General features: G+C 45.0%; 1 pseudogene; it reads left to right on the forward strand.

Moving 5' to 3' along the window:
• Positions 1-321: 321 nt before the first annotated feature.
• Positions 322-8510, forward strand: LOC119921388 (annotated as a pseudogene).
• The last annotated feature ends 12435 nt before the right edge of the window (positions 8511-20945 follow it).

The raw sequence follows: 20945 nt of genomic DNA on the forward strand, positions 1-20945 counted from the left end.
CACCATCTCTACTGCTAACTGATTCGCATTCTCAAGTGGATGTTATCTACATAGACCTTCAGTATAGATGAGTTGGCATTTGCGGATAATATTTTCATCCATGTATTCTGTCAGAATTAATGCATTAATTCTGGCTAAATCCATGAAATACCCTTGAAGAAAGGTTCTCTGTGGGTGTGAAATATTCCTTCCCCACAAAATGTGGTCACTGGCATCCAAGGGTTGGGTAGGATTGGGAATGGAACAGGGAACATCCAGGAATAGAGCTCGTGAATCCAGAAAAAACTGTCCATCAGAAAGACTTTTGCCAAATAGGCAAGCATGAAGGTAAGATGGGAGTGCAAGCCCAACTTTTGTCTGAATCTAAAGAGAAATCTGTTAAACTGAGAAAAAATAGAATATTCAGTAAAACCAAGTGGACTTATTATACATAATAAGATCAAATGTTAAATAAACCTGGAATGTGTTAGTTTTAATAGGACCTGTGCTCTCTTCATCTTTGTTTTGGTTTTCTGAACTGGTGATTTTGCTTCCTGTTTCCAAGATGTAACACTGGCTATTTTCCTAAGGGAGTATTCTATTTGTCATATTCAACTCTTTTGTCCTCTAGATTGTAAGCTTGTTGTGGGCAATGAATGTGTCTACCAACTCTGATATTTTTTACTCTACCGAGTACGTAGTACAATGCTCTGCTCAGAAGAAGTGCTCAATAAACGCCATTGATTGACTTAGTGTATTAACAACGTTATCAACCTGAAGTGCCCACTGATGCTGTCTCCACTTGACAAATGTGTGAAATCAGAGCTGTAAAATTCAGGCAAGAAAGTGAGCAATCTCTTTTGCTGGAAATACACAAACTACTGAGCTGGAAAATTTCCCTCCACAATTATCTGAAAAAATTTTCTCATTTATCTCCAAATCACCAGTGGACATTTGGTTGCAAGGTTCTGGTGACTGACAATTTGACGATGATCATAAGAGGAACAGAAATGATTTCTCTTTTGGGATTAAAACACGGTGAAAATGTGTTTTTCCTTCCTTGCACCTATACTCATTTTTCTAAAGAAAAATTCAATTTGACATCATCTTGGGGAAGCCTTCCGCAAGGGGAGATGGTCATATTCCCGTGAGGTTGATTGGACAGAATGTCATGAGGTTCCTGAATACCTGTAGAATCCAGTTTAAATGTGAAAGGATAAACAGTGTACCTAATGACTCTGCTTCAGGGCAGACCTAGAGCAAGGATGGACAAATCGAGTCAGGTAGAGACGTTTGTCACAGTCTGGGCAAAATATATTCTTTCTGACTGACCTGGAGAAGTCACCAAGTTTTTAGTGCACCTAGAAGTCCTCCTTAATAAAAGATCCAGATGTTCTGAGAGAAGGATATTGAACAAATATTGCAGAGAAAGATCGGAAACCAAAGGAAACTGGACAAAAATTCATTGCTGCTCTAAATCCGTCCTTTACTCCAAGAAACGAGATCTCAGGTCAACGTTGGGTTTATACAGAAACCATTTGGGATCTTATGGATTCTCAGACCTGGTGCTTTTCTAGTTTCTAGGATTTTGTATCTTTGGTGGGGGTAATGAAACAAAGCTGGGAAACATGGTTGCGGCTGGAATGGAGTGGCCACCAGTTGCTTTCGCTTAATCACGTTAGGCTTGGGTCTGTTCTACCTCAAGGAGACTGTAACTGGAGCAGGTCATTGCTGGAGATGGGTTAACAGGGAACAGAGGAAGAAATCCACGTCTATGAAGGCACAGAAAGTGAGTGCTTGGATGGGTCTTTAATCACTCCTCCAAAGCAAAAAAACCCCCTCACACTTTGTTTTCATTTTTGAGAATTCAGGATTCTGTAAATTGATCAATTTACTGAGCACTCAATTTACTGAGTGTGCAGAGCACTGTCCTAAGCACTTGAGAGAGTACAATCGAATTAATATATATGGTCCTTGCATTTTACCGGGGAGGCGAAACAAATACTGAAGTAATGTAGAGAGAGGAGGAAAGAACTAAAGTGGATGTGTGCATGACTTAATGATTGAATAATTGATTATATGAGATATGGATATAAGTGCTTGAGTTTGTAGGTACTCAAATGGCACGGAAGTGCTGAGATCGCAATTGAAGGAAATATAGGCTGAGAAGAGGAAATAATTAATCAGAGTAGATCTCTTTGTCAGAGAGGTGATTTAAGTAACACTTTGAAATTAGGGAGTTTGAAGAAGTGGAGGAGGGAGTTCTGCAGGATTTGCAGAGGGAGGGAGTTCCAGGCAGAGAGAAAAACCTGAGAAAGCGATTCCTAGCAGAACAGACAAGAATGAAGCACCATCTGGGAGAAGCGAAGAGTGCTAGTTGGGTGTAGGGGGAAAAGAGAATGGATAATTAGGAAGGACAGATTTTATTGAGTGTTTTAAAGCCAGTGATTAGGAGTTCGTACAAGATGGGGAAAGGACTGGAAAACCATTGGAGGTTTTTGAGGAGTGGAGAGATGTGTCAAAACAACTTATTAGAAAGATCAACATTTTAAGAACCAGTGTGACCTGACGGGTAGAGCACGGGTCTGGGAATCAGGACCTGGGTTCTATTCCCTGCCCTGCCCTTAGCTTGCAATGTTACCTTGGGCAAGTCACTTCACTTCTCTGTGCCTCAGTTACCTCATCGGTAAAAAGGGGATCAATATCGTGAGCTTACTGGGGGACGTGGATTGTGTCCAACCTGATTAACCTGTAACTACCCCAGTGCTTAATATAGTGTCTGGCACATAGTAAGCACTTAACAAATGTTATAAAAATTTGCACTGGGCTCAGAGTGAAATATGGATAGGAGAGGAGAGCGACTGATGCAACTATCGATCCATGAGTGTGTCTCTGAGAGGGATTATCTTGCGAGCCACTAGATGAAGTAGTATTTCAAATGAGCTTTTCAAGTTGGGGGCCAATACTAAAAATATTACAGGAAATAATCCACTTTAATACTACACATTTAACAAATATATCTCTTCCATTCTGGCTGATCATTGCTTCAGTGACTTTTTCTTCATCTCATTGAAAGGAATTTTATTCTAACTCTTATTGGCCAGCAATTTTCTCTAATGATGATGGTGTCTGGAGACTGTAAAGTCCATCTGAATGTCCGTTTCCCCTTCATGTGCTTACATCAAGACAACTAACTGGAAAACCACATATTTAAGGCACCAATAAGCCCCATAAAACTGTGAATAAAAGTAGAAATTGACCTAATTTGTCCCAAATCCAAAACCAATTTTGAAACGACTCCAGGGTCATTATGTGTTTCCATTGGAAATCTCAGATGAATACAGGTGCTCAAAAATGCCTTTTTCCGTGAATTTATATTTGGCCCTTCATAAAAATTGCCCGTATTTGTACTCTCCCAAGCACTCAGTACAATGGTACTGCACAATACAAGCACAAGGTAACCAATCAATCGATCAACCACATTTATTGTTTGATGTTTGTAGAGGACTGTACTAAGCACTTGGGAGAGTACAATATAACAGAGTTAATAGATACGTTCTGTACCCATAACGCGCTTACAGACTGGAGGGAGACACAGAAAAATATAAGTAAATAAATTACGGATATGTACATAGGTGCTGTGAGGCCGTGGGAGTGATGCAAATCCAAATGCAAAGGTGACACAGAGGGAGTGGTAGAGGAGGAAATCAGGGCTTATTCAAGAAAATCCTCTTGGAGATGTGCCTTCAACAAGGCTTTTAAGGTGTGGACAGTTATTGTCTGTTCAATATGAAGAGGGAGGGCATCCAGGATAGAGGCAGAATATGGGCAAGAGGTCAGCAAAGAGATAGATGAGATCAAGGCACAGTGAACAGGTTGGCATTAGAGGAGTACAGTTTCTGGGCTGGGTTTTAGTAGGCAGTAGCGAGGTACGGTAGGAGGGGGCAAGATGATTAAGTGCTTTAAAGCTGATAGTAAGGAGTGGGGACTCATAGACAACGTTTTTATCGAAAAATAATCTGGGCAGCAAAATGAAGTATGGATTAGAGTGGAGAGAGATGGGAGGCAGGGAGGTTAGCAAGGAGGTGAATACAGTGATCAAGATGGGATAGGATAGTGCTTGGGTTAACATGGTAGCAGTTTGGATGGAGAGGAAAGAGCAGATTTTAGCGATGTTGTAAAGGTTAGACTGATAGGATTTAATGACAGATTGAATATGTGAGTTGAATGAAAGAGTTGAAACAAGTATAACACCACGGTTATGACCTTGTGAGTCAGGAAGGATGGTGGTGCTGTGTGCAGTGATGGGAAAGTCATGGGGAGTACAAGGTTTGGGTAGGAAAATAAGACAGTGCTGTTTAAGACATGTTAGGTTTGAGGTGTCGGTGGTACATCCAAGTAGAGATGTCCTGAAGGCAGTAGGAAATATGAGACAGCAGAGGAGAGAGATCTGGGTTGGAGGTGTAGATTTGGGGATTATTCTCATAGAGATGATAAGTAGTTGGAGCAATGGGAACGAATGAGTAGGAGTGGGTGTAGTTGGAGAATAGAAGGGGACCCAGAATCTTGAGGGACCCTAAAAGCTACGTGACATGAGGCAGAGAAGGAGCCTGTGAAACAGACTGAAATTGAGCAGCCTGAGGGATAGGAGGAGAACCAGGACAGCCAGGACAGTAGACATTCATTACACTGATTGATTGATGTGAAGAGTGGGTGGGCATTGAAAGTTTGAGAGGAAGGATGCAGTATTTAGGATACAAGGAATCTATGGAATTGATAACTATTTGTTGAAGAAGGACAGTAGGAAGTGGTGAGGGGCAGGGACAATGCCTTTAAGGAAGAGTCCTACACATTTCCATATGTTTTCTTCTGGGACGCAGAAGCCCAAGAGGGGATTTAGTAGAAACCTATGCCAGGAAAGAAAGGAGTAAACTCCCAGGTATGTTAAGCGCTTAGTACAGTGCTCTGCACACAGTAAGCGCTCAATAAATACGATTGAATGAATGAATGTTTCTTGTGACTGTACTTGTTTCTGAGAGCACTACTCTCCCAATCTTCAGAGCCCTTCTAAAATCAGGTCTCCTCCATGAGGATTTTCCTGACTGTGCCCTCACTTCTCCAATTTTCCCTTTCTTCTGCATTACCTGCACTTGGGTCTCTACCCTTTAAAACCTTTGACGTTCACCTCAGCCCCACAGCACTTATGTGGATATCAATCTATCATTTATTTTAATGTCTGCCTCTCCCTCCAGTCTGTACACTCCTTGGGGGCAGGGATAAGGTCTACCTACTCTAGTCAGTTAATCATATTTATTGAGCATGTACTATGTACAGAGTACTATATGAAGCACTTTGGGAGAATAAATACAGAAACATCATAGCAGACATATTCCCTGCTCACAGCGAACTTACAATCTCTATTGTATTGTACTCTCCCAAGCATTGAATGTAGCACTTCAGGGACTCAATAAATACCATTGATTGATTGACTAATTGATAGTAGGACAAGAAAGAGGATCCCTTATTTTGAGAATAAAAAAAACAGAAATGGTAGTTGTATGGATTATGAACATTTTCCGGAATCTTTGTGGCCATTCGTTTCTTCTCACCAATAGAACCCCGTACCAATAAGGGAGCATATCTGGAGTGGAATCATACAAACAAGATTGTCTGGAAGGAGCGTTTAGTTGTCCTAACTTCTGCCATTGGAGTTATTCACAGCGAGAAGAGGGAATAAACTTAACCTGACAGTACGTACACCTTGTCTACTAAAAAGAGACAACGGTTTTCTAAAGCAAACAATTCAGCAAGCTGATTCGTGGCTTAATGGAAAGAGCATGGGTTTGGGAGTCATAGATCATGGGTTCTAATCCCACATCTTCAATTTGTCAGCCGTGTGACTTTGGGCAAGTCACTTAACTTCTCTGTGCCTCAGTTACCGCATTTGTAAAATGAGGGTGAAGACTGTGAGCCCCTCGTGGGACATCCTGATTACCTTGTATCTACCCCAGCGCTTAAAACAGTGCCTAGCACATAGCAAGTGCTTAACAAATTACTATTTCCTATTTGATGCTTCCCTCGGACCTCGGGAGCCAGAAGACGGGGTGGTGGACCATTTTCCACCTGAACATCTAGAATGAAGTTCCATCCGGATTAAGCAGAAGACAGACGGGGACTGTGGAGGCGTGGGGGGAGATGTGACGTTGCTTCTGGTCGGTTCTGGGTCTGCCATCTTGCTTGTGAGACAGCAAGGACTGGGATTCTTCTTCCGCCTTGGCCGCCAGGCCACGATGTTGTCCGCCACCACCTTCACTGCCGCCTCGTGTATCCAGAGCCCAACCGGAAGCTGGAGCCATGCAGCCTCGACGGCCTCTTCCAGCTGAGCTTCTAGCCCTACTCTTTCAATGGAGTAACTGTCCTGGCAATTGCCGGAGACTATTTTTCTATCGTTGCCTCTGACACATGATTAACTGAAGGTTATTCAATTCACAGCCGGGACAACCCCAAGTGCTACATACTAAGGGATTGGATGGTCATAGGATGTTGTGGCTTTCACGGAGACTGCCTGACGCTCACCAAAACCATTGAAGCAAGATTAAAGATGTACAAACACTCCAACAACAAGACCGCGACCACCGGGGCCATTGAAGCTATGCTGTCCACTATAATATATTCGAGGCACTTCTTCCCGTACTATGTGTACAACATCATCGGGGGGCTCGATGAGGAAGGGAAGGGGGAAGTGTACAGCACCGATCCCATCGCCTCATACCAGAGAGACAGCTTCAAGGCCGGAAGCTCGTCAAGCACCATGCTCAGGCCTCTGCTGGACAACCAGATCCATTCATTAAGTCAGTCATTCATTCAATCGTATTTATTGAGCGCTTACTGTGAGCAGAGCACTGTACTAAGCGCTTGGGAAGTACAAGTCGGCAAAATATAGAGACGGTCCCTACCCAACCATGGGCTCACAATCTAGAGGGGAGGCAGACAACAAATCAAAACTTGTGGACAGGTATCAAGTCACAAAAATAAATGAAAATAAAGCTAGACACCCATCATTAACAAAATAAATAGAATAGTAAATATGTACAAGTAAAATAAATCGAGTAATAAATCTGTACAAACGTATATACAGGTGCTGTGGGGAGGGGAAGGAGGTAGGGCGGCAGGGATGGGGAGGAGGAGAGGAAAAAGAGGGCTCAGTCTGGAAAGGCCTCCTGGAGTAGATGAGCTCTCAGTAGGGCTTTGAAAGGAGGAAGAGAGCTAGGTTGGCGGATGTGCGGAGCGAGGGCATTCCAGGCCAGGGGGAAGACATGAGCCGGGGGTCGACGGCTGGGCAGGCGTGAATGAGGTACAGTGAAGAGGTTAGTGGCAGAGGAGTGGAGGGTGCGGGCTGGGCTGTAGAAAGGGAGAGGGGAGGTGAGGTAGGAGGGGGAGAGTTGATGGAGAGCTTTGAAGCAGAGTGTGAGGAGTTTTAGCTTGATGCGTAGGTTGTCTAGCAGCTACTGGACAATTTTGAGGTGGGGAGTAACACGCCCAGAGCGTTTCTGCACAACGATGATCCGGGCAGAAGCGTGAAGTATAGACTGAAGTGGGGAGAGACAGGAGGATGGGAGATCAGAGAGGAGGCTGATGCAGTAATCCAGTCGGGATAGGATGAGAGACTGAACTAGCAAGGTAGTGGTTTGGATGGAGAGGAAAGGGTGGATCTTGGAGATGTTGCAGAGGTGAGACCGGCAGGTTTTGGTGACGGATTGGATGTGAGATCTGAACAAGAGAGCGGAGTCGAGGATGACACCAAGGTTGCGATCTTGGGAGACGGGAAGGATGGTAGTGCCATCTACAGTGATGGGAAAGTCAGGGAGAGGGAGAGGGCAGGGTTTGAAAGGGAAGATAAGGAGTTCAGTCTTTGACATACTGAGTTTCAGATGGCGGACAAATCAGGAGATGTCCTGAAGGCAGGAGGAGACCCGAGCCTGAAGGGAGGGAGAGGGAGCAGGGGCAGACATGTAGATCTGGGTGTCATCAGCATAGAGATGATAGTTGAAGCTGTGGGAGCGAATGAGTTTACCAAGGGAGTGAGTGTAGATAGAGAACACAACGGGACCAAGAACTGACCCTTGAGGAACCCTTACAGTAAGGGGATGGGAGGGGGAGGAGGAGCCCATCAAGGAGAATGAGAACGAACAGCCGGAGAGATAAGAGGAGAACCAGGAGAGGAAGGAGTCTGTGAAGCCAAGGTTGGATAGCTTATTGAGGAGAAGGTGGTGGTCCACAGTGTCGAAGGCAGCTGAGAGGTCGATGAGGATTCGGATAGAGTAGGGACCGTTGGATTTGGCAATATAGGTTTCAAGAACATGCAGAACGTGGAGCACATTCCCTTGACCTTGGGGAAGGCCCTGCAGCTAATCAAAGATGTCTTCATCTCCGCTGCCGAGAGGGTCATATACACTGGGGATGCCCTGAAGATCTGCATCATCACCAAAGACGGCATCCAGGAGGAGACCATCCTGCTTCGGGGGGACTAGCTGCCTAGGAGGTGGGGGACGGGCTGTACCGAACACAGCTGGCATTTTGGCCGCTTCTCACCTGCTTCTAATGTTGAGTCGCTTTCAGGTTGAATTAAAGGTGTGAGCTGGGAAGTCCCGGCAATGTCATTCTCTGCACCGTTCCCCACCCCCGAGCTCCCAAGTCCCTGTTCCCGAGGCCCGGCCCTCATCCTGGAGATGGAGAGCAATATGGGGGTGGGGCGCGAGGACTCTGCTCTGCACGTTTTGGATAGGCGTGGGGCTCCAGGCCCGAAAGGTGACAGGAGGTGACTGTCTGCTAAACTCTTCCCAGTTCCCATGAGCGCCGGCCTGTAGCCCGCTGGGTGCATAATGCCTGTTGGGAGGACCGGAGCAGATGGTGACCAACTGTAGTGTCAGGACCCTTGAGATGCTACCTAACTGTTGGGGGAATTGCCTTGGGGTTAAACGCGAGTGGATTTTGTATGAGTAGGATCCAGGCTGATTTCAGCAATTTTTAGAGAATGTGGCTGTGGCAACCTGCCAAAATCAATGGTTTGCAAGTCACCAAAAATGTCAGGCAGAATCCAAGCGCGATTCAAGTTCTTGTCCCGTCCATCCAGGGATTATGGAATGGGACGGGCGTGGGGAGAAAGCTTCTCACATGCAGGAGGTTGAAAATCGAGGTCTCTGGCCCTTTCCTGGCAGGATCCCCGAGTAGGAACGTGGAGCCTCACTGTAGCTGTCGGCCCTTGCCACCTCAGGCAGACCCGTCTGATGAGGGTATAGACCAGTGCTCTGCCCACAATAGGCATCCAGATCAATGCTCTGCCCAGGGGAGGGGTCCAATCTGGTGCTCTTCCCATAATGGGTGCTCAACAGTTAGTGATATTGATGTCCTTGGTCCTCTGCTCACTCCCAGCCCTACAAGTGGGGGAGTCTGATTGAGCATGGTGTATGCATGGGGTTGGGGGAGATTCTGTGCTGAGGCTCAGTGTGGTGTGGTGTTCAGCTGGGGCTGCTGATGGTTACTTACTCAAGTGGCTGAGAAAAGGGTCTGAGATAAAGGTTGGGAGGGAGCAGGTGTGGTTTGATGGGTGAAGGAAAGGGTGATGGAAGGGAGAGTTAAGGGGGGGCACTGCCCTCTGAAAGCATGGGAAGTGAATGAGGTCTAAGGGTCCAGGGCCAGGGGTCAGTGAACCTGGGTTCTAAACCTGGTTTGGCTTGGCCTCCGTTTTCTGTACTAAAATGAGGATAATAAACAACATGGTGGGAAAATCACAGGCCTGGGAGTCAGATGCCCTGGGTTTTAATCCTTGCTTTGCCACTTGTCTGCTGTGTGATCTACGTTAAGTCCTTTTACTTCTCTGTGCCTCGGTTCCCTCATCCGTAATATGGGGATTTAATCCTATGCCCTCATACTTCAACTGTGAGGCTCATGTGGGACTGAGACTGCATCTAACACCTGGCCCACGTCCTGCCTCTGGCCTGGAATGCTCTCCCTCCACATACCTGCCCAACTAACTCTCTTCCTCCCTTCAAAGCCCTACTGAGAGCTCACTTCCTCCAGGAGACGTTCCCAGACTGAGCCCCCCATTTTTCCTCTCCTCCTTCTCCCGTCACCATCGCTCCCTTTCCTTCCTCTGCCCTACCCACTTCCCCGCCCCACAGCACTTGTGTATATCTGTACATATTTATTACTCTATTTTATTAATGATGTGTATTTAGCTATAATTCTATTTATTCTAATGGAATTGACACCTGTCTACTTGTTTTGTTTTGTTGTCTATCTCCCCCTTCTAAAAATAATAATAATGACATTTATTAAGCGCTTACTATGTGCAAAGCACTGTTCTAAGCGCTGGGGAGGTTACAAGGTGATCAGGTTGTCCCACGGGGGGCTCACAGTATTCATCCCCATTTTACAGATGAGGTAACTGAGGCACAGAGAAGTTAAGTGACTTGCCCAAAGTCACACAACTGACAATTGGCAGTGCCGGGATTTGAACCTGTGACCTCTGCCTCCAAAGCCCGTGTTCTTTCCACTGAGCCACGCTGCTTCTAGACTGTGAACCCATTGTTGTGTAGGAACCATCTCTATATGTTGCTGATTTGTACTTCCCAAGCGCTTAGTACAATGATCTGCACACCATAAGCGCTCAGTAAATACGACTGAATGAACGAATGCTATTATTTTATTAATATTATTATTTTTATTATTATTGTTACGATCATCCCTCAGTAAAGCAAAATGGCTTTTGTTAGGAGCTCCAGTGTGCTGTGAAATCCATCAGTCAATCAATCACATGTACTGAACACTTAAGGTGTTCCGAGAACTGATGACGATGATGGTATTTGTTATGTGCTTACTATGTGCCAAGCACTGTTCTAAACGCTGGGGTAGATACAGATTAATCAGGTTGTCCCACATGAGGCTCACAGTCTTCATCCCCAGTTTACAGAAAGGAGAACTGAGGCACAGAGGACTTTATTGATTTGCCCCAGGTCACACAGCTGACAACTGACAGAGTTGAGATTAGAACCCAGGACCTCTGATTCCCAAGTCCGTGCTCTTTCCACTAGGCAACGCTGATCCTCAAGCATTGTACTAAGTGTTTAGGAAAATACAACAGATGTGGTAAACATGTTCCCTGCTCACATTGAGCTTAAAATCAAGAGGGGGAAACCAACATTAATTATAAATAAATAAATTACAGTTAGGTACATAACTTCTGTGGGGCTGAGGGAGGGGTGAATAAAGAGTGAAAATCCAAGTGAAATGCTACCAATGGTGCTAGCCATGTTGATTAATAAACTCTGAACTAAGTGGAAAGAATACCAGATTCAGCGTGTCTAACCACTTAGTGCAGCAGTCTGCACAGAGAATGCACTCAGTAAATACCATTTATTGATGGTTAACCCTTGGCCGAAGGTAGGGTATAATACAAGTCACTTGGCTTGATTTTTCTTTCTGTCAAATGGGACCACGGTGTTTCACGAATGGGTGAAATATTAGGTAAAGAAATAAAGAAACCTGGGTTCCATGGGGAACAAATGGTGCCAAAGAAATAAAATTATTTTTAACTTTTCAGGTAAACCAGTTCTCTGTTGTGCATGCTCACCGGTATGTTCATCACCAACACTGAATCAATGGAAAAAAGGAAATATGTGACCGAATTAATTCTCTTGGGACTTATCCAGAATTCAGTGTTGCAGTACCTTTTATTTGTTTTGTTCCTAATCATCTACCTGGTAACTCTTTTAGGAAACCTGCTTGTGGTCATAACCATCAAGGCCAGCCAGAATCTCAGCTCTCCTGTGTACTACTTCCTTTGGTACTTACCTTTCATACATGCCTTCTACCCCTCTTCCACTACTTCCAAAATGATTTTAGACCGCCTGTCTGCCAGGAAAGCCATCTCCCATGATTGCTGTATGGTCGAGATCTTTCAATCACGCTTCTTTGGAGGGACAGAGGTCATCCTTTTCATTTTGATGGCCTTTGAGCATTATATGGCCATCTGCAAACCTCTGCACTATTTGATCATCATGAACCAGCAGGTGTGTACCCTACTGGTGGGGGTGGCCTGGGTAGAGGGCTTCTTTCATTAAATAATTCAGATTCCCTTCCTATTCCGGCTGCCCTTTGTGGTCTCAATATCATTGATCATTTTTTCTGTGACATGTACCCTTTGCTGTAACTTGCCTGCATAGACACCTACGTCATGGGCCTTTCTGTGGCTGCCAACAGTGGCCTGATCTACATTGTCTGTTTCCTCATGTTTGTCGTCTCCTATGTGGTCACCTTGAACTCCCTAAAAAGTTATAGTTCAGAGGGAAGGCGCAAAGCCCTCTCCACTTTTGACTCTGATGTCATGGTTGGCATGCTGTTCTTTGTTCCCTGTATCTTCACCTACATGAGGCCTGCATCCACCTTCCCCATGGATAAAGCAGTGGCCGTATTCTACGTTCTCATTACTCCCATGCTAAACCCATTGATCATCACTGTGAGAAATGTGGAGGTGTAAAATGCTATGAGGAAGTTATGGAACCAAATAATGACTTCAGGAGAGAAGTTATTCACTTTCTGAGAATTATGTTGTCGGTTTTTTCAATGGGAGAAGGAAGAAACAAGCGGCATCTTCAGATGTTTTAAGGAAAATCACTGTGCCATAATCTCTTCTAAAAGAAAGGTACTTGAAGGTTTTAATTTATTCTGAATTGTCGGGAACAATGAATGTCATTTCCTGTATGTATTTAATAAGTCTTCCTTCTCATTATACACATTGATTAAAAACTACTTTCAGTACATTCTAGTGGAAAGTGGAAAGCTCCTAAGGGAAGAATAGAAGGGAAAACAGATAATTTTGGTAGATTGGAGAACACCCAAGATTATATACTCAATAAGCGAAATAAATATGTCCAGGGTGTCATTTCAATGACTTTAACCATGAAGGAGAAGAGAGATTTTTATTGGGATTTGGATAGACGTGATGCAGCAGAGTCAGCATTCTGTGATGATGAAAGAGGGAGGAAACCTTAGGGACCACCTGGACCTGGAAAAATCAGTAAGAATGGCCCATGCCTGCCCAAGTGGGCCCTGCATCAGCTTTTTAATCACCAAAATAGCCAACCACTTTCAGATGAAACAAAACCCATCTTGACTATACTCCAACACAGTATTACTCTTTAGCAGTGAAACCTAAAAATTATTCCGATTATTGTTGCTATACATGATGTAGAATGCTAATCTGACCATTACTAAACACAATAATAATAATTAGAAGAACCATGGAAAATAATGAAAATTGTGGCATTTGTTAAGCCCTTACTATGTGCCAAATGCTGTACTGAGCCGTGTAGTACACACAAGCTAATTTGGTTGGACAGTTTCTGTCCCACATAGGGTTCACAGTCCAAGCATGAGGCATTTTACACTTGAGGAAACTGAAGCACCATGAAGTTAAGCAACTTGCCCACGGTAACACAGGAAACAAGTGTCAGAGGCAGTAGTAGAATTTATGTCTTCTGACTCCCAGGCCTGTGGTCTGTCTACTAGGCCATGTTACTTCTCCAAATCCAAGTATCATAAGGTACCAAAAATATTAGTTAAATTGTCCAGGTGGTTTGATGTCCATCTTCTGAAGAATTAAAATACCTGCAAGAGGCTTAATGATGACCTTCGGTAGTCCTTTCAGAACAAAGAATACCGTGTGTCATTACCAATGACAACATCACTTATTTTTCTATGTGAGATATTACCTTGGGAAGTATCTCAAGTCTTATATACTCTATTACTTGGTCTCATCTGTAATTTAAATCGCAAGCTCCTTGAGGGCAGGGATTTTCATTTTATGGGAGAAGCAGCATGCATGACCTAGTGGAAAGAGTACTGGTCTGGGAGTCAAGCGACCTAAGGTTTAAACCCTTCTTCCACGTACTGTGTTACATTGGGAAGTCACTATTTTTTGTGGTACTTATTAATAATAATGATAATAATAATAATAATGGCATTTATTAAGCACTTACTATGTGCAAAACACTGTTCTAAGCGATGGGGAGGTTACAAGATTATCAGGTTATCCTTCGTGGGGCTCACAGTCTCAATCCCCATTTTACAGGTGAGGTAACTGAGGCACAGAGACGTTAAGCGACTTGCCCAAAGTCAGACAGCTGGCAATTGGTGGAGCCAGGATTTGAACCCATGACCTCTGACTCCAAAGCCCATGCTCTTTCCTACTGAGCCACGCTGCTTCTCTAAGTGCTTCTCAAAGTGCTTCTATTAAGCACTTACAATGTTCCAAGCACTGTACTAAGCACTGGGGTGGATACCAGATTATAATAATTATGATATTTGTTAAGTGCTTACTATGTGACAGGCACTGTACTAAGTGTTCGGCACTGTACTAAGCTCCGGGCAACAGAGCCCTGGACTCAGTCCATATCCCACATGAGGCTGATAGTCTAAGTAGGAAGGGGTAGGATTTGATCCCATTTTACAGATTGGTAACTGAGGTACAGAGAAACTCAATGACTTATCAAAGGTTACACAGCAGACAGAGCCAGGATTAGAACCCAGTTCATCTGACTCCCAGGCCCATTCTCTTTCCTCTAGGCCAGCTTCCTTCCTACTTAACCTCACTGTGCTTCAGTTTCCTCATCTGTAAAAATGGGAATACGATCACTGTCCTCCTTCTTAGACTGGGAGCCTTATATGGGACTAGAATTGTGTCTGATCTGCTTACATTGTGGTAACGTAAAGCGGAAGCCCCATACCATTGGCTTTAAAGCGCACCCCATCACCTTGCATCTTCGTACCTCACCTTCCTACTCTCCTACTACAACCCAGCCTACACACTTCACTCCTCTAATGTCAACCTTCCCTTTCTACCTCGATCTCATCTATCTCGCTGCTAACCCCTCACCCATGTCCTCTCCATGGCAAGCCACTTAACTTCTCTGTGCCTCAGTTCCTCATCTGTAAAATGGGAATTAAGACTGTGAGCTCCAGGTGGGATAACCTGATTACCAGCCCTTAGAACGGTTCTTGGCACATAGTAAGCGCTTAACAAATGCCATCATCAGCATCATCATGTCCTACCTCTGGCCTGGAATGCCCTCCCTCTTCCTATCCAACAGACATTTACGCACCCCACTTTCAAAGCCTCATTGAAGGCATAACCCCTCCAAGAGGCCTTCCCTGACTAAATTCTCATTTCCCTCTTGACTTGCTCCCCTCATTCATCCCCCAACCCAGCCCCGTAGCACTTATGCACACATCCGTAATTCATTCATTTATATTAATGTCCGTCTCCCTCCTCTAGACTGTATGCTCAGTGTTCACAGGGAGTGTGTCTGTTATATTGTTGTGTTGTACTCTCCCTAGCACTTAGTACAGTGTCCTGTACAGTTAGCTTTCAATAAATGCTACTGATTGGTTGATTGATTGATTACATCTACTCCAGTTTTTTATACTGTGCTTGGCACCCTAGTAAGTATCATTCCTTTAATTATTTTATTATCCCAAGTGTTTAGTACAGTGCTTTTATTCTCACATCCATGACACCTTTGTATATATATCCTTATACTCAGTGGCTTCCCTTACCTGTAATTTATTTTAATGTTTGTCTCCCCAACTCTATTGCAACCTCCTTGAGGTCAAGGATCATGTCAACTCTCCTCTCCTAGGTACCTAGCTCAGTGTGCTGTCCAAAGTAAATGCACAGTAAATACAGTTGATTGATTGTTCTGTACACAGCAGACACTCAATAAATGTCATTAATGAATTGATTGAAGGAACACTGGGCTTCACTGCTATGGAGATATCAAAGCTATTCCTTCGGTTCCGTGTAGACTGTGAAGTTGACTGTGACTGTGACTGTGAAGCTGTTATGGGCAGGCAATGTGCTTGTTGTTGTACTGTACTTTCCTAAGTGCTTAGTACAGTGCTTTGCACACAGTTAACGCTTAATAAATACCATTGAATGAAGTAATGAAAGTTCAGCTGCTGTTGCTTTATCGGGGCATGTTTAGTATATCTTCAATACCTAGGAAATATGAAATATTTTTCCCAGTCAGATCTCCTTTAACAAGGTAACAGAGATAAATAACTTGTTGTTTATTTCACATCTGCTTGGCCTATGGATGCATTCATCCTTGAAGAATCTCTGCAGATGTTACATACCATAGCAGAATGGCATAGAAGGTAGAAAATTCCCTGGGCACTGATAAAATCCTCAGTAAATTCAACCAGGGGGCAAATACCACTGTGAGAATGATTAAACTCTGTTGTTGTTGTTCAGAATGGATTAAGGTCATTTATATCATGGTGTTAAACTCCTTGTGAACATTTTCTATAAAGTGCTCTTCAAGGAAACAGAAGTGAAACTTCCCAAGGTCAGTTGAATCTCCCAAATGGGGACATGCATGTTTGTTCCAAGAAAAATCCAATTTAGTCATTTTTTTTGCAAACCTTCTTCAAAAAGAAGATTTGGTGCCATTAGAGGTATGGTATTCATCAGACCCTTGGATGTTTATGGAGTTTGCCCTGGAAGTGAAAATAATTTTCTGAAAGCTTCTCAGGAATGGAAGAAAGGATTTCTAACACTAGAGATGGAAAAAGTCCTTTTCTGCTGTTTATGGTCTCCCAGAGCTATGGATGGGAAATGTTTCCTAAGTCACCACCATAGCACAAAAAGGTATTGGGTAAAATGTAAACTTTTTTTTATATTAGGTCTGATAGGATGGTCTCCAAGACAAAAGCAGAAATAATTGAGGCCACAGGGAAAGATTTATAGAAAGGATTATTAACATAGTTCTCTATAAAAAAGGCCCTCCATTTACAAGAAATATTGTCCTTATCTATCGAAGGAAGTTTGCCACCTAAGCTGTTCAAAGCTAGAGAAATAACATCCTCATCTTTGGAAGTAGCAAAAGATGCGTCTTCCAGTTCGACTCGCTTTTTGAGTTTTAGTCTTCCAAATAATGTGTCAGAATTTTCTCCTTTCATTGAATCTACTTGAATAAAAACTCTTGAAAGTGTTTAGTGGTGTATGGCTGTTTAAAATATGTTGATATGAATATCTGTTTTCTCAGCCTCTTTGTGAAGTCACAACTGCAAAACCTCATGGTTATCATGGCAGGTCCCAGGGAAATTAAAAATTCAGCTCAAGTTACGCTATATGAGAAAATTTTTCAGGTACTTTATGGACAATTCATATGTTTGTTGAATCCAGCAAAGACATTCTTCACACTTCTGTAAGATCATTGTTAGCAGTATAAGTGATGTACTTCCTAATCTGTTGAACAGGAGAGCTGTGTGTCCTAATGGAAGAGCATGGGCCCGGGAGTCAGAAGGCCTGGGTTCCAATACCAAATTTACCAATTACCTTCTGTATGACCTTGGTCAAGTCACCTAACTTCTCTGGGCATCGGTTATCTCATCTGTAAAATGGGAATTGAAATGGTGAGGCTTGTGTAGTACAGGGACTGGGAACAATCCAATTATCTTGCATCTATCCAAGCACTTAGTACACTGCCTGACACGTAGTAAGTGCTTAACAAATTCCATAAAAATTCCATAAAAATTATAAAACCCAAAACAGGGAATTACTACTTTCTTATCACTATTTTATTCACTTGCAAAATGAAGAAATGAACAAAAACATATTAGAAGTTTAAAAATTAAGTTTGGCAAGGACTGTGTATTCTAAAACACTTGGACAATATCAGTATTCAGGAATTGTTTGATGACAATACTAGAGCACCGTAACAAGGAATACTTTTTATTTCAGGTACAGGTATTTCATTTGCCATATTTATAATTCAATCAATCATATTTATTGAGCACTTTCTGTGTCCTGTCACTGTACTAAGCATTTGGGACAGTACAATATAACAGAATTGGTAGACAGTTTCCCTGTCCACAAGGTGAAGACAGTAAAATAGCATTGTAGATAATCTGTTTGAACCTTAAAATGTCATGCATTCCCGAGAGGCCCGCCCGCCATCACACCGCGCGGCCTTGCTGCTCCCGGAAGGATCCTCTCCTCAGAGCGCCGACATTGATGCCCGGGACTCCGTTCCCGAGAGGCTCGCCCACCATCACACCGAGCGGCCTTGCTGCTCCCGGAAGGATCCGCTCCTCGGAGCGCCCCCATAGACGCCCCCTGCTTCCACCCCCCCCCCCCGCACTTAAGCGACCTTCCTCAAAGTGCCCCCCATACCCCCCTTCCCGGTCCGGAACTGACTGTATCTCCCCGCCCCCCCATCCCGGGAGAAAGGCCCTCGTTGTCACCAAGCTACATTAACGACAACCTCATTCGTACCTACTCAGCCCTTCCGTGATACTTGGGTGTTCACTCCTCTCCCCAGGTATCTCTGCTCCCTGAACCCCCTTAACAGGTCCACCCTACTCCAGCACATAATAGTTTGTATCTTCTCTCTGTGACATCATTATCTGCCTATTTTATTATTGCCATAGCATGTTAATCGTTAACTACTCTCTGTGATGCCATCGCCTATTTATATCATTGCTACTGTTTTATAGCTTCTGCATCTCAATTGTTAACCTCCCGCTGTACTGTCACCCGCCCTGCTGAACTCACCATGAACTTTCAATCCTCTTGCTCCCAACTGAAATTCCCATTCCTCACCTTCCCCTTCCCCTCTCCCACCCAGCCTTTTTTCTCTCTCCCGCACCACGAAAACTCCCCCTTACCCCCTAACCAGGATCCCTCTGTACCAGCGACAATCCTTCACTCCTCCTTCCCAGCCCCCTCCCTCCCCTCCTCCCCGCCCCACCCCATCCCAGTTCTCCTTTCCCATCGCCACCCCTCTTCCCACTCTCCCCGCCTAGGCCCCCGCCAACTCATCCCAATACAAACCCTCCCCACCACTCGCACCCTTCCCCCTCCCTCCCCTCCCTCGACAGCTACTGCCAAGTGTGGCCTCTGGAACCCCCGCTCCGTTATAAGCAAGATCCCATTCATTCTGGACCTATTCCTTTCCAGCTCACTACTCCTCCTCGCTCTAACTGAAACATGGTTGTCTACGGACGACACGGTCTCTTCTGCTGCTCTCTCCAGTGGAGGCCTCTTCTTCTCCCACTCCCCAAGGCTCACCGGAAAAGGAAAAGGTGTCAGTTTCCTTCTCGACCCCCCAGTGTCGCTTTCGCTCTATCCACCTCCTCCACCTTCCCTTTCCTTCTCTTCCTTTGAAGCCCACATTATTCGCCTCTACCACCCCCTCCAGATTCTTGTAGCCGTCATCTACCGCCCCCCCCCCGGCCCCACCTCCAACTTCTTTAACGATTTTGACCCCTTTCTCACCTTCCTTCTTTCCTTTTCCATGCCCACTCTGATCCTCGGAGACTTCAACATCCACATGGATATCCCTGGTGACTCCTCTGCCGCACGCCTTCTATCTCTACTTGACGCTGCCAAACTCTTGCCCCAACCCACCTCTACCACTCAACAACTTGGTCATACCCTCGACCTTATCATCTCCTACTGCTGCACTGTGTCCACCCTCAACAACTCTGAAGTCCTTCTCTCTGATCATAATCTTCTTGCCTGCCTCCTCACTCACACTCCTTTCCCCTGTAAATCCATATTACGCCCTCACAGAGATTTCCTCTCTTTTGACCCCATCCATCTTTCTGAGAGCCTCACACCCCACCTCGCCTCCCTCTCCTCTCTACCCAATCTGGATGATCCGATTATTGCTCTCAACTCTACCCTTTCTACTCAGCTAGACTCACTCGCTCCCCTTTCCCTTCGCCGCTCTCGTACCACGAACCCACAGCCCTGGATCACTGCCACTGTCCTCCTGCTTCGCTCTTATGCTCGAGCTGCCAAACGCTGCTGGGGAAAGTTTAAACACCATGCCAACCTCGTTCAATTCAAGTTTATCCTTTTCTGACTTTACTCAGCCCTCTGCTCTGCCAGACAAAACTATTTCTCCTCCCTTATTGACGCCCATGCCCAACATCCCTGTCAGCTCTTCCGTACATTCATCTCCCTTCTCAGGCACCCGGATCCTCCCCCCTAATCCTTCCCTCACCCCCAATGACCTGGCCTCCTACTTCTTTAATAAAATTAAATCCATCAGCTCTGACCTCCCCAAAGTCACTCCCCCCCTTCTCCAACCCCCCGGCTCTCAACATTCTCCGCTACTCTCCCATCCTTCCCAGCAGTATCCTCAGAGAAGCTCTCCTCCCTCCTCTCAAGTTCTACTCCGGCCACCTATGCTTCTGACCCCATTCCATCCCATCTCATGAAAACACTTGCTCTGTCCCTTCTCCCCTCCTTAACTTGCATCCTCAACTGCTCGCTCTCCACTGGTTCCTTCCCCTCTGCCTTCAAACACACCCAAGGCTCTCCCATCCTAAAAAAACCCTCTATTAACCCCACATCACCTTCTAGTTATCGCCCTATCTCCCTCCTACCATTCCTTTCCAAACTCCTTGAACGGGTCGTCTACACGCGCTGCCTTGAATTCCTCAACACCAACTCTCTCCTCGACCCCCTCCAACCTGGGTTCCGTCTCCTACATTCCACGGAAACTGCCCTCTCAAAGGTCACCAATGACCTCCTTCTTGCCAAATCCAACGGCTCATACTCTATCCTAATCCTCCTCGACCTCTAACCTGCCTTCGACACTATGGACCACCCACTTCTCCTCAACACGCTATCCAACCTTGGCTTCACAGATTCCGTCCTCTCCTGGTTCTCCTCTTATCTCTCCGGTCATTCATTCTCAGTCTCTTTTGCAGGCTCCTCCTCCGCCTTCCATCCCCTTACTGTGGGGGTTCCTCAAGGCTCAGTTCGTGGTCCCCTTCTATTCTCGATCTACAGCCACTTCCTTGGTGACCTCATTCGCTCCCACGGCTTCAACTATCATCTCTACGCTGATGACACCCAAATCTACATCTCTGCCCCTGCTCTCTCTCCCTCC

Source organism: Tachyglossus aculeatus, assembly GCF_015852505.1.
Source record: "Tachyglossus aculeatus isolate mTacAcu1 chromosome 12 unlocalized genomic scaffold, mTacAcu1.pri SUPER_6_unloc_2, whole genome shotgun sequence".
Taxonomy (NCBI): Eukaryota; Metazoa; Chordata; class Mammalia; order Monotremata; family Tachyglossidae; genus Tachyglossus; species Tachyglossus aculeatus.